The sequence below is a fragment of the Rhinolophus sinicus genome, linkage group LG05 (genome assembly GCF_036562045.2).
Source record: "Rhinolophus sinicus isolate RSC01 linkage group LG05, ASM3656204v1, whole genome shotgun sequence".
NCBI classification, from domain to species: domain Eukaryota; kingdom Metazoa; phylum Chordata; class Mammalia; order Chiroptera; family Rhinolophidae; genus Rhinolophus; species Rhinolophus sinicus.
In genome coordinates this window covers 30,696,224-30,704,814 of record NC_133755.1, presented here as the reverse complement: position 1 = coordinate 30,704,814, position 8,591 = coordinate 30,696,224, and positions in this window count along the sequence as shown.

Sequence of the window (8,591 nt, the reverse complement as noted above, 5' to 3'; positions counted from 1 at the left end):
CAAAAACCCGTCAATGGCCCGGAGCTGCCTGCCGCTGCGGGCTAGGTCCTGCTTTTCGCCTGGGCGCACACAGCCAAAACAAGAGGGCGTCCCGCCGCGTCCCTGCGGGGTCAAGGTCTGAGAGTCCTGGTCTGGCTCTCGGGGTCCCCGGAGGCGGAAGAGGACTCTTCCTTGGGTGTCCAGCTCATACAAGCTCCTAAACTTGTGTCTGGAAATTTCTCGAACATTTAAGGAGTCTAGATGCCCTTACCCTCCCAATCGCAAGGAAATGGATTCATTCTCCTGCCTTCCGGCTCGCTCCACTTGCGGGGTCACGTCCTGGACTCTTCTGTGGGAACAGAGCTGTGGTCTGCCTTCACCCTTCCGGTCAAACCTCCTTACGCTCCTCCTCACAGCACAAGCCAGAATCTGAGAGCAAGTCTGGAAACTGGGGCTTTTGGGTCCTGCTCCCTGATATCTGTCACCCGCCCCCCACACACACACAGACACACACTCAGTAGACACGTGAGGGCATAGAGTCACCCAAAGGCCACGCACGCAGACACCTACTCGCACGGACTCGCCCAGGTCACGCGTACACTCCAGGCTCGCGAGGAGCAGACGTGAGAGGCCGCGAGGTGCAATGGAAAGATCTCCAAGAAACTTGAGGTGACTTGGACTCACTCGGTTTCTCTGGGTCTCTAAACCCTCGTTCGTCCAATAACAAGATCGCCAAGTTGCCAGACGGCTCTGAACCTGATATATCTCCGCGTGGGGGTGCTGCTTCAGCCTGGCAAGTCTTCCCTAATGTCCTAATGGCTCAAACGGCAGATTCCCGCTCTGGGCTGTTTGGATACCCCGAGGACGCGCGAAAACCCGTTAGCAGGAGGCTGCGCGCACGGAAGTTGCTAGAGCCTGTCGCACTCGGACGAAGACTCTCCAGGCATGCGTGTCCTGGGTCCCCTGCTCCATCTCTGACCCTCGGAGACCTTTCATGAGGACCACACTCCCATTCACCTAGTGTTCTGATGTTCTCAGTTCAATCCAGCTAGTCCTTGAGGACCCGCCATACTTCGGGCCTGAAGCTCAAGCTTTCAGCATCCTCCCTCACCCTAGTCCCTCTCAGAGAGGGTGTTACTGCGAGGTGGAACTAACGCAGAAAGTGGTGGGCATGGGAGGAGACCTGGCCGTGCCCTACTGGGTAGGGGATGGGTTTCTAAATAAGGTGCAACAGTGATCCACTCGCGGGACCCACGGACAGAACCCTCGAGGAGAACGTGTGCGCCTTATGAGAGGCTAATGGGCATGATGCTTGTGGAGAAACTGGGGTCGGAGGGTGAGATCTGGGACCAAGTCACAGATCCACGGAAAGAGGACAAACTCTGAAATCAGGTCATCAGAGAGCCCATAGGTCTCCAACTGGTCCTCAAGTCCTTCCTCACTCCTTCTTGGTAATGTCTTTGACGTGTGCCGCTGCCTTAGCTCAGGCCCTCTTAACTTCTCACCCGCCCATTGGAATAGGCTCCCTGTCTATAGCCTCACTCCCTCCAACTAAAGTCCTGAAGCAGAGCTCTGGGTATGACGACTTACACTCTCAGTAAAGCCTTATTTAGCGCCTTAGTATCCATGGAATCAAGGCCACACAGCATGTCTGACCTTGTAGCTGGCCCCCACACCCCCTTCTCTCAGACTCAATTATCAGCTTCCTTACTCACCCAGGCGCCAGCCACACTACACATGGAGGAGGCCTGAACCTCCTCCATGCCTTTGCTCCTGCGGTTGCTGCCTGGAATCTCCTCCAGCAGTCCATTTCATCTTTCCAGTCAAAGCCGTCTCTTCTAAGAAGGCTTTCCTGTTCCCACCCCCAAAGTTGTAATTCATCTCTAGTTGCCACTCCCCAAAACCCTCTCTATACAACTCCACTTCGTTTGTTTGTTTTTCAGTGATGACCTCGACTGTCCACTGGACTCTGAGGAAGTTAAGGGCCAGGCTTAACTGTGCTTCTCTCTCCCCCTCGGTTCTGATTTTTGCACTAAAGTTGGATGTATCCACACCTATAAGCACACATCCCTCTGGACACTGACTCCTCCCCCTCAGTCACATCTGCAGGTAGACAGGGCGGGAGGTTAATATTTCTCTTTCATCTCATGGGAATCTGCACAAGTCTCAGGGCACACTCAACAAAGTTCAGATATATACACACACTCCACGCTCAAATACACACCATGGCGTCCCATGCCACTGGGAAGCGCTGGTGGTTCAAGCGGAGCACAGTGCAGTCTGGAAGAGGCGCCCGCTGAAATCCTGGCTCATCCTCTGGGCTTCAGAGGAATGCCAGCCAGCGCCTGACCCCTTGCCCAGCGCTTCTCTTACGTCCTGCCCCTGGAGGAGGCACGTTTTGGTTGGGGCTACATCCCTGTAAGGTCCAAGGAGCGTGAGAGGAGGTGGCCCAGACCGGCAGAGCCTGGGACCGGCCGCTCCGCGCCCTTCCCTTCTCTCACATTGGCTTCATCCTATGCGCACAAAGAAGGGTCTTAGGAAAGTATTTCCTCGGCTACCTGGAGCACAGGAGTGAGGAAAGCTGGAAGGGAACACCGGAACACCAAATACACAGGTGTGTGTTTGGGGGGAGAGGTAAAGATAGAGGCTGGCTGTATGACAGTGGCCAAGCCATGGCCCTCTCAGCTTCAGTTTCCCCTTCCGGTGTAATCAGAGCAGCTTTCATCTCAAGTCAGGAAAAGGCAGTGGTGGCCTGGATTCTGCATGCCCGCATGTGTACAGGTGTCTGTCAGTCTGTCCTTACTCCCAGTCCGGACTGGCGGGCTGCGCCCAAGTGTTCGGGACGAGGTGGTAGAAGGCAGGCAGGAAGCGGTGGCCCCCACCTGGAGCTGCAGAGCCAGAGGTACACCCGGCTAGTCATTAAGGGGCCCTGCTAAGAATTTTTGTTTAATACTGGTCGCAAATTAGTTATAATGGTAAATACTCATCTCAAAATCCAACAAACTGAAGTCACTGTCGGCCTGGAAAGGCTCCAGGTCGCCCCCAGACACAGCACCGGCCGTCGCCTGGGGCGTCCCAGCACCGCGGGTACCCGGCGCCGGGGAAAGGAGGCGCGCGGCTGGAGGAGGAGCACATCAGGCGGGGAGCGGCGGGGGTTCAGCCACAGCGCCTCCCAGCGGCCTGAAGAAAGAAGACGGAGTTCGAGCCAGGGAAGCCGGGACAAAGGCCCAGCGCGAGGGAGCGCCGCGAGAGCCCCGAGGCGGAGCGGGGATCGAGGGGAGCGCACACCCACAGAGCCTAGTGGGCGTAGTCCCAGACCCCTGCCCTAGGGAATTACCTCCCACACACAGGGGGCTTCCCCTCACCTCTGGGCCTTGCCTGGGCCCCTCAGACCTTTTGTTTAGGTTCCTGGACCGCACACACCATCCTGCCTTAACCCCCAGGGTTCGGACTCAGCCCTGGCCTCAAGTCCCAAGTTTTCCAAGGGGAGGAGAACAGCCTGTGCCTTTCTGGACCGTGGCAGTCCCGTCCAACAGCAATCTCCATCCTCCCACAGAGAGGCTCTCCTCCCAACCCACTTGAGCAGCCTGAGGAGATTATATACATGTGTATATGTCTTTATCTGTAATTTCCTGTCTTGCCAGCACATTCTGTAAAGTCCTCAGTGTCTGGAGGGTTAGATTTCTGTAGGTTATGGCCCATTCCTTTACAGAAGAGTGTGTGTGTGTAAATCGGTGAGAGTCATAGACTCACTTGTAAAGTGGGGAGATACTGCTAGGAGTGGATATGTGTTTCTGCTCTGTACCAGAGGGGTAGTGAGCCAGTGCTACTGCGGAGGCTGTGTGTGTGTGTGTGTGTGTGTGTGTGTGTGTGTGTGTGTGTGTGTGCTGGGAGTGGGTGAGGTTGGGCAAATGGATGGCCTCTCCATGCCTAGACTCAGGCTATGAGGTTTAAGGGTTAAAGTACCCCTGGGTGACATTTTTGCTATGTCTTTTGGTTGACTCATGTATGTTGCGTGTCTGAAGATTTCCTCTGCATGTCCTCTGTTCTTGTTCTGGTGGGTTGTGTAGTGGCTGTGTTTTCTGATTGTATTTACTGTTCATCCGCTCCCTTTCTTGTATGTGAACTTTTCGTGAAACCCAGCCCACTGTCCTGTATATAACAGGGTGTGCACTTAATGCTTATTGGTGCTAATGCTGTTTTATGCAGACATGTGTTTCCTTTGTGGTGTGGATAGCTGCGTATAGCTCTGTAGGAGGGTGTGACTGTGAGATTGGGCATGTGTGTGTGTACATGCACGGGTGCGGTTTGGAGGGTGTGTGTCCTGGAGAGTACGCCTGCGGGGGAGGAGGTTGGAGGATTCTTATGTCTGTGTCTAAGGACTGATGTAGAATTTGTAAAGAGGTAATCAGAAAGGTACACCCTACATTGTGTAGGGAAAGGGGGTCTATGGGTGTTAGGAAACTGCTCTGGGGACAGGTGGGCAATAAGGGAAAGGGCTATACTAGGTGTATGATGAAATAGCTTGTGTGCATAACATGTCAAGCGGTGTATTTGTGTAGATAATTGTGTGTGTGTGTGTGTGTGTGTGTGTGTGTGTGTGGTGTAGCCTCTGCCCGCCTGGCTGCGCCTGCCTGCTCCTGCAGAGCCCCGCCCGCCCGCCCGACACAGCAGAGCTCAATCAGCCGCTGCATGAATACACTCGAATGGAAAGTTGTGTTCAGCTGACCGGAGAAATCGGAGCCTGGCTAGCTCCCCTCCTCCCTCACTCCCTCCTGCCCTCCCTCGGGCCAGACAACCACGGGGGCCCTTGCACTGGGGCAGAGGAGGCTCAACTCAGCTGGGGCCGGAAGGGCAAGGGGGGGGTGTAGATGAGCAGGCTTGAGTGCTAGGACGTGGGGGACTGCATCCTGGCAAGCTGTGTCTCAGCCCCAGCACTTGGGAATGGAGGGAATTAGGGAAGGCCCAGGAAAGTCCCCTGAGGTGGCAGCCGGTGCTCCAGGTGGGACTGAGAAGGCCACAGAGGCAGAGAAGGATGGCGAGAGCAAGAAGAGACTGGGATGTCCAATGCTCCAGGAGGCCAAGCGAGCCTAGTGTGCCACAGGCCTGGGACTAGGCTGCAAGCTCCAGGGACTCCAGCGACGGGCTCAGTCTAGAATGTGCCTGGCTGACCCAGTCTGTTTTTCAGAAGAAGCTGAGGGAGCCACTCCGCCACCACAGCCCACACCAGGGTCCGTGTCCCATCCCCACTTGGCCGGCCAGAGGCCTGGGACTGGCCCTCCCAGTACCTCACTGGCGTCCTCTTCACGTCCAAGTTCTAGGCATCACTGGCTGGTCCCACTGTCTCCAACCCCAATCAGCCTGGACTGGCCAGGCTCCTATGCCTCCAATCCCACTATTGATCAGCACCCCCACCCTGCGCCGTGGCAGCTTCCAGGTCACTTCATTTTAATCAGCTACACGTCTCATGGGGATAATCAACTGTGCTGGCAGTCGATTCTGCGTGATTGGAGAGCAAGAAGAGGAGCTAGGTTGGGGCTAAGGACCCTCGGTGTGGGGGTGAGGGGTGAGGAGAAAGAGGTGAGCAAGTGGGAAGGGGTAGATTGGCCTATCTTCCTTCAGGCAGGCAGCTTCTAGGGCTCAATGACTTTGATACAGATTTTCCCATTTTCACATCTGCCGGTTCAGGTTTCCGGTGCAAATCCCGGATTGTTATTGTTTTTCTTTGAGGGAGGTACGAATGAAGAGAATATCCCCAAATTGGCTGTTATTCTTCCAGCCCCTTATACACTAGAGTAAGCAGCCCAGGTACACAGAGGCCTGAGCACACGAGGCTCCCAGGCCCTATGTGCTGGCTGAGGCACCAGGTGGAAGCGTGCTGGCACAGGGCAGTGTGTGCCAACACTCTGGCACAGACCAGACAGAGGGGACGACGGATGGTTAATGCTGAGGCCTTCTTATCCAGCCGAACAAGGCCCACTCGAGAGCACACATCATTGCATACATCCCCCAACCCCAAGGCACAATCAGAAACATTCCCAGGCAGCAGGGGCTGTGCACAGTGGCTGAGATGGCTTTTCCACCAGCAGGGCTTCAGCCAGGCCTTGACCTCGAGCTCAGCCCCACAGCCCCTGGGACATTGACTGCCTTGGCCATGGCTTTGTGGGACCCAGGAAGAAGAATGGGTAGGCAGTGGATAAAAGGAGAGATCTAGTCAGAAAGGGGCCTCTTTTCCCTCACTCTGATGTTTAAAGGGGCAGGGACCAAATCCAACATGATATCTGCAGTGTATCAGGGTAAAGGGGTAGACTGGGAAAGCCACAAAGCCCAACTTCCCTGAGCCCTCCAGTCAAAGAATACCCATTGTGACTCCCCATTCCTTAAAGGGAGAGGAAGGTCAGTTAGGGCTGGGCGACTTGGCAGTCATATCTGTGGGTTGACTAAAACAAGGCAACCCACACATGTCCACACCAGAATCTAGACACCTATCCACTGCACAGAAAGGCTCTGCACTCACAGCATCCTATATGTATACTGGAACCACTCCTCACAGAACTAAATATATATATATATATATATTGCCCAAGCCGCACACAAATACCTACACTATAGGCTACATACATGAAAACACATACTGGGCACACACTGATACACTGTGCACACATTTATAGCAAACATCACACACACACATCACTTTATATGCAGACCTTGATTGCATGGCAGAAGCCCAGCATTCAGAAGTGCACAGATCTACACCACTCACAACAAGTGCTCATGCCTCTCCCGCGGGGAATCTGTAGGCAAGGTCAGAAAGTTCAGAGTAAAGTACTGGTGTTTGTACAGACCTGGGTAGTAACATAGGAGATGACAGAGAGTGATAGATGACAGCTAGCGAGACAGACAGAGCAGGTGGGTGACACCCGCAGGGCCTAGGCCTCCAAAGCTGAAGACTGCTGTGGATTCTGATAGCCTCCTTTTTGCAGTGAAGAAAGAGGAATAGGTGCTGGATGCCCCAACTTGCTTTCTCTATCTTCCTTCAGGCAGGCAGCTTTGGGGATGTTGAGAGAAGGAAGGATTTTAACTCCACAGGTTTGTCCCATGTCCCCAGACAAGAAGGCATCTGCTGTCTAGTGTCACTAGTGAAGACCCTTCCAGGAATCACTCTCTTGTCATAAATTCTGTTAGGCAATGGGGTAGGGTCAATCCAGACTCTTCACACTGTTGGAGGCAGCCACTTCTTTGGGTTTCAGGCCCAAGCTCTGGGTCAAGTATGTGACAAGCCGTTTAAAAAACAAAGTTAGGGGACAAATCCCCTCATCTAGGGACAACATTCTATACACCAGAACAGAGGCTCAATCTGTGTAGAATCCCAAATTCCTACCACTTGGGTCACCATTGCCTGAAATGTGTCATCATGAGAAACGTTTTCCAGGGCAGTAAACACATGCAAAGATTCTGACACTGTGTGCGCAGTCCACAGAACTTGGAAGCTCTCAAGGTTGTCTGGATGCCCTGGTTCTAAGCAAGGGCGCATGCGGGAACCTTCTGCTCCAGGCAAGCACACGCCCTGGGCACGAAAGGCCCCACTTGTGCGCCCAGGTCACCTTTGGGCATGGCCACCTTTGTCCAGCCCGCCTGCATAAACCCCATGATGCTGCCAGGGGTGGGCACAAAAGAAAATCGGAAGTCAAAATTAGTTTGGAAACAGTGCGAAATTCCAGGCACGTTTCTCCCTAATACTCCTCGCTTTGGAAATTGGACTTTCAAGGGAAGGCAAGTTTTCTGAAATTACCTCTTTGGCTCTTCCTTGGGTGCAGGCCAGCCTGGCCCAGAGCAGGAGAGGTGCCACCAGCTATGCCATCACAGGAAACTGTGGGGGCCCTGCTCTGGGGCTCCGGGGGCCCGGGAGGCCTGAGGCCAGCAGGAACCTGGTTAGCAAAAGGAGGTGATTTTTTTGGTTTTCAGTTTGAAGTGTAAATCGACTCTGAAATATCTTAAGAACTCGAGGGACTCCAGTAGATCCCAAAAGTCGGGAAGAAATTTCAAAGATATAGGTGGAGACCCATAAGGCAAGTCATCCAGTCACACAGACGCGCACATGGTTGGTGAGAAGGGGTTCATTCTGATTCCAGGCCCTAAACTCCTTAAACTACTCCTACCTTGCTCTCTCTACCCTCCTCCATGCTCTGGCTACAGTTAACTCCCACCCCCCAAAAAAGTAGACAAAACCTGTCAGCTCCGCTCTCGTTGGATGCTTGGATTTGGCGACTTTGTATGGTTCCCCTTAAAAAAAAATGGCGACAACAACGAAAGACGCCAAACACTCCCCCAGTGACCCACAAGGGCCGCGGCAGGCTACAGTTCCTGGGGATGGTGGCCTGGCAGCTCCCGCTGAAGAAACTGGCCCCCTCCTTCTGCGCTCTCTTTGCCTTTTCTGTCAGGTTTTGGCTTTGGTTCTTTTCTGAAGGGCCTGTTCCCATTTCCCCCCACCCTCCTCCAGGAAAAAAGCTCAGACCCAGCCTTAAAATTCTGCCCCAGCTCTGGCTGCGGAGCTGGAGTGGAAGGAAGGCCGGATCACTGCACCCCAGGGCTTCGGCTCAGGGGCGGACAAA